Below are 6,119 nucleotides of genomic sequence, written 5' to 3'. Positions count from 1 at the left end.
AGAATCTACAATACTAAAGGCCAGTGGGAAAATTTGATTATTACCATCAATTGTTAAGACCGTCAAAAGAGTTCCACCATATTTGGATTTCAAAAATGTACCACCAACTGATATGTTGGGCCTACAATATTTCCATGCTCTAATAGCCATAAAACAGTACTTAAAATGTCCTTTTGTATCAGTTTCATAAGCAGTGAATGAACCTGAAATAATAATAATAATAAATAAATAAATAAATAAACAGATATATATATATATATATATATATATATATATATATATATATATATATATATATATATATATACATATACATCAAATAACATGTTCTTTTATTATAAGTCTGTCACCGATATGGTTTACCACTGATACGGTCTATCACTGATAGACCCTATAGTAAACCACCATAACATCAGTCTGATGATATGCTCATTTACTATAGGGCCTATCATTGGTAGAACTTATCAGTGCTAGACCATATCATTAAAAGCTTGATTGATGATATATAAATTATAAGAATAAAAACATACATGGGTTAATTTCTTTTAGTTTCGTAAAAAAGTTTAGGATCAAGGCATAAGATTCTTTTGCTTCACCATTCAAAGAATTTATAACAAGTTCTTTTGCCCTCCATGCTTTATAGTAGCTAACATTTACTCCAAGTTTAGTACGCATGTGAATCATAATATCATTTGGAGTCGAATGGTCAAAAGAACTAAAGTCTTTTACAATACAATCACTAATCAATGATGAAGATGCTTGTCTATGAGTAGTTTGAATAACATTTATGGAGCAATTGTGATCAGCAATATACTTCCTTAGTAGCCATAATTCCCCACCCTTGTAACGAGATGCACGGACATACCATGGACAATTATCTTGGGAGCACTTAAACTCAATAGATTTAGAATTTGATATCACAGTCTTGAACTCAAAGTTGTTCTTTATAGCAATGTAGTAAAATGACTTTGATAGTAGTTCCTTGCTAGCAAACATATCCTTTTCTTTCAATTCGAATGTAGAAGACAAGCTACTAACATGAATATTCGTAAGAATTTGAAAATCATCATTAATGGAAGAAGAAGGCAGCAAAGAGCAAAAATTATCCATCCCATTGTCAACAACACTAGATGACCATTTTAAATCCATATTAGAGACATGAGCAATAGCATGGGCAGCTAATGGATGTCATGTAATTTGCCCTTTCACTAAACTTAGAAACCAAGTAACATCTTTATCCTCGTGAATTTGAACCACAGTTTGAATATCAGTGATACCATAATCCAATAAGATTGACAATTGTATTGAAGAAGGAGATGCATCAAATCGAACTTCCCTTAATATCAAACTCACTAAATTTTCAAAACACATCATCTCATCAACCAATACGCCCGCAGTCTTGTAATTCAAGTAACTATTTGTATCATCCCACTGTCTACTATGAAACACTACTATTGGAAGCTTAATCATAATTCCAAATTATTGCAGAATTAAAAAAAAAAAAAAAACAGTTATCATCCTAGTATTAAATTGAAGCATTGGTAGAAGACAAATAATCTCATCCTAGTATTACATCAAAAGAATCTTAAAACCTTTGTATATACTCAAACCGTAGCCGTATCACATTTCTATAAATGTTGTCCTAAAGATAATTATTCACTTTGCACGAGCTTACAACCAGATTACAACAATCGACTTAGTAGGATATAACGACTAACTTCGATAGAACTATAACGTCAAACTACTTGGATCAAGTAGAATTCTAGGATACTTGCTCTCAACTCAACTCAACTCAATAGCAAAGAAAAGAAGGATAGAAAGAAGAGAAACCTTCAATTTTGTAATGAGACACAACAAATGAAGAACCAAATTACTATTCATAGGCTAGCAACTTAATAACAATCCAAAATATAAAATAAATTCAAATAAAATGAAAATTGAAACGTATGTTAAATTTAACTTAAGTTAGTTGTTATTTGTCTAAAATCAAACATAACTCATTAAAATTGAAGAAGCTACAAATTTAACTTTCATGCATGTTAAATTTGTCCATGAATCATCTTAATTTGATGGTTTTCAATTAGATTTAAAAATTCTAACAAATGAATTTAATTTACACAATTTATAAATTCATTTTATTTTTCAGTATTCAACAAATTTCATTTTCTTTCGATTAAATTTAAAAAACCCTTAAATGTTTTTTAAAATTTAGAACAAGATATGTCGTTCGTCACTAAATGTTTATCATCGTTTATCCTTATTTCAGTAAGTTTAAAACCCTTAAATGTTAGTTTAGGTTAGATTAGTTCAATTATATAATGTGCTCGCATTTGATAACTGACATATACACACTAAACTACTTGAACGTGGATGTATATAATCATTATCACATGGATTTGAATGTGGGTACTCATTGTCATATAGATTTCAGGTTATAGAATTGCGTGAGATAGAAAATCTATCTCACGATTTCTTCTTACTTGGGATGGAACCATCACTTGACGTTCGGCGTTATAATGGATGCATTATCGGTGGGGTACAATTTTATACGTTAAAATATGATTCCCGATGCACTACACAAAACAGTGGAGTGATAGTAATCGGTGAAAGCAATGCCAGTGGAAGTGGCGACAACAATTTCTACGGTGTTCTAAACGAAGTGTTACACGTTCAATATCCAATAGGAAGAAGTGTTTGGCTATTTAAGTATCGATGGTATAACACCAACAACAACAAAAGCCAAAGGACACATGTGAAATTAAGGTACAAAGCAATCAACATGTCCCATTTTTTGTTCATCAAGGAACCGGTCATTCTTGCGATGCAAGCACATCAAGTATTTTACCTAAATGACCCAAAAAATGGTTGTAATTGAAAAGTTGTCCAAGTGGTCCAGAATAAGTGTATATGGGATATGTCGGAAGTGGACAATGTTGAGAATAAGCAACTGAATGTACTCGAAAACGTTGTCAGCCATCGAGTGGATGGGCACATTAAGGATGACACTCTGTACAGGCCTAACGTTGATCCTACAATGATTGAAAGATCGATTATGTGTCATGTCGCTGACGACTTCATAAACGATGGGGATGAACAATTGTCACATCAAAGAGGATCAAGCGATGACGAATGATAGTGACGAACCACGTACCCACATATTTAATTAGTTTATATTTCCAATCTAAGTATTCATATTTACTTAATTAATGTTTGTTTCTCTATGTCCACAGGTATTTGTCATCATTCTCGAGTGGTTTCGAGGAGACATATCAGATGTTCCTCGAGTTCGATGAGGATCTAAACACTGCAGGAGGGTAGTCCTCGATGGGCAACAATTCAAGTGAGTCTCTCGGTATGTTAACTCATAATTATTTTAACTTGTTTCTTACATTAATTTGTTGTTTTATTTAGCAGAAACTACTCAACCATCTTGACTCTTAGAAGACGTGTGCAATCTTGACTCTTGGAGTTGGAGAGGTACGTCCACGCCAATGGTAGGATTACCATGTCCATAGCCCCTAGCGTGGAGAAACCCATTTCGCCACACGTTATTCGGTTCTGTTAGGCCATTGGCGTGTGTTTAAGGAAAACATTTTCAGTCTGCTGCCTTAGGTGGGTTGAAGTTGGAAGAGAATACATCGAGTTCGTCAAGGGCGATCTACAGGTACGTGCAATACACAATTTTGTTTTCATTTGAACCATACTTAAGTTAACCAAGCTAATGTCTGGTGTTCTATAATGTATAGCGCTTTTTCGTGCTTGAAATTAATAGATTTGTTGAGCATTAAATGCTTATTTGTTTCAAGGAGTTCATGAGTGACTATCACAAACACTTCAAAAAGTACAGTGACCTTGAACGGACATGTGCCAACCCACTGCACATGTGTGTGAGACGTATGGAAGCTTGGCACTTCTTCTGCAATCACTACATAAGCCGTGCATTCCAAGTGAGGTTTATGTATTGTAATGGTTATTTCATTCAACTTTTTATATGTATAAGAAATAAAAAATTATTTTCATGTAGGAACAATTACGAACGAACAAGACTGCTAGACAAAAGCAACCTTACAATCATAGCAGTAAGTCAATTTGTTTCTACAACGACAGCATGAGCTCGCTAAGCAACGAGGTAAGCCAATCGACCGTGTGAAGTTATTCAAGCAAACACACATTCGAGATGGCACGTTCATATCACAGGCCATTGAGGATGTGCATATAAGTTTTTTTTGGAAAGGATGTGCATGTACGTTCAGGCAATACAAGTCTTATTATGTCTTTTTTTGTGTCTTACTAACTTAATTGCAAAATTTGTTGCAAAATCAAATGCTGGAACTCAGTCTCAGCCTACCCTAAAGGGTTCTCAGCCATTCTCTGGTGAATATGTGAGACTGTTTTGGGTAGACGACCGGGCTATTCAAAAGATCTTGGTCGGGGACCCAAGCCCAAGTCCCACAAGACGATGACTAGTGCTAGCAGTTTCTTGACATGTATTTGCAATCCAAAGAAAGACATAAGAGATGTTGACTTCACAAGTGGAACAAATGCAGAAGCTCATAGAAGAAATGAGTTGAGAATAGAAAGGACCATGATCCCTATGGTATGTATGTTTCCATTCTTAAATTTTTGAAATTACATTATTCAGTGATGATATGCATATGTACTAAACTTAATTACTTCTGTATCGTTGTAGGTCCCGTCAGTGTAGAATGGCGTATGCGACTTGGTAGGAGATGTACGTAGTTTTTTTGTTTCTATGTATTTTTTTTTACATTTACTATTTTTTTAGTCGGTGCATTATGTATCTTTTGGAACTGTAAACATATAAAATTGATTTTGAATTTGATATTTTATACATTATTTAGTAATTTAGTGTTTATTTTCTATAATTTACTTCAATTTAAATCATATTATAATTGAAAACGAATAATACTATTGAATAAAAAACAATTCAGAAAATAATATATATATATATATATTTAAAGGATTTCCTGACGCATCGAAAACGTCGAGAATTGCTCCCGATGCACTATAAAAAGTATCGGGACGATGTCAGAGAAGGTATTTTTCTAACATCCTGATAATGTTAGAAATAAAGTGTTGGAATTTGTGTCCTAAAACTTGTACTTTGTTGTTTGATTCAATAGAATTTATTATTGAATGCTATAATCTAAAAACCAATAAATTTAGGTCTCGAGGCTATTTTATTGAGTTGTCAAATACACTTGAACTTTATGTATAGACATAAACATGGATTAAGTTCAGGTTAATAGCCCAAATAGTCTATAGTATATGAATAAGGTTGGACACCTTATTCTAGATAAACACTATGGATGCGGCCCGCTCCGTAGTTAGTACAAACGATGTAATCCTGAATCGTTCATGTAGAGACATAGGAGTGGAGGCATCCTATGTAAATGGTTTGCATAAGACTAGAAGCACGAAGTAGTCACTTTTAGTTATAACACCGTAAACTATAAACTGGCTATTTCAATTATGATGACCTAGGTAACTTGATCTTAATCTTGAGCTAACTATTAGCTTTTGTTCATTCGGTAGTATCCTTAGATCTACATAGGTGAGGGCAGCTCAACATCACTGGCCCAATAAGCCTCCCATTTCAGGGGTAAGACCGAGAGGATAGCTAGGGACATAGGGTGAAAGATGGAATTCACTCCCATCCACTTCTGGGATAGTAGATAGGTTGTTACCTTAAGGACTGAATACAAGTCTTGAACAAGGGGCCTCACCTTCTCATTGGCTTGAGAAGGATTCTGGTTTATAGGTTGGACCTTAAACCAATTGTTCAATAGTGGATCAGTGGGTCTTAAGGAGCAAGATGTAATCTCGGGGGTAAAACGATATTTTGACCCAGCCAAGATTACGAACAACCTGTTAAGGATCAACTTACCCATCATGGTTATATCAGGTGGACAAAAATATATCTATAGTGAGGGGAGTGCAACTAAGAGTCTTTAGTCGAATGACTCTTTAGTTAACGAATGTTGATTAACTATGGTCTAAAAGAGTTTAGCCAGTTAATCTCGGATCGTTGGAGCCCATGATTTATAGGTCCATTAGGTTTCCCTATTAGTTCATATGGATTCAACTAAAAACAAGTA

The 6,119-nt window shown here is 34.1% G+C and overlaps 2 long non-coding RNA genes across 2 annotated transcripts; both read left to right on the top strand.

Moving 5' to 3' along the window:
• Positions 1-2,306: 2,306 nt before the first annotated feature.
• On the top strand, positions 2,307-3,658 carry LOC127148097 (uncharacterized). Its single transcript, XR_007818720.1, has 3 exons — positions 2,307-3,147; positions 3,231-3,340; positions 3,415-3,658. It is a non-coding gene; the product is annotated as an uncharacterized LOC127148097 (long non-coding RNA).
• A 133-nt stretch (positions 3,659-3,791) lies between these two features.
• Positions 3,792-4,792, top strand: LOC127148096 (uncharacterized). Its single transcript, XR_007818719.1, has 4 exons — positions 3,792-3,947; positions 4,025-4,129; positions 4,338-4,597; positions 4,691-4,792. It is a non-coding gene; the product is annotated as an uncharacterized LOC127148096 (long non-coding RNA).
• Positions 4,793-6,119: the final 1,327 nt, after the last annotated feature.

The sequence above is a fragment of the Cucumis melo genome, chromosome 2, assembly GCF_025177605.1.
Source record: "Cucumis melo cultivar AY chromosome 2, USDA_Cmelo_AY_1.0, whole genome shotgun sequence".
Lineage (NCBI taxonomy): Eukaryota > Viridiplantae > Streptophyta > Magnoliopsida > Cucurbitales > Cucurbitaceae > Cucumis > Cucumis melo.
The sequence above is the reverse complement of the archived record's forward strand: the minus strand, read 5'-3'. Positions and strand labels throughout refer to the sequence as shown.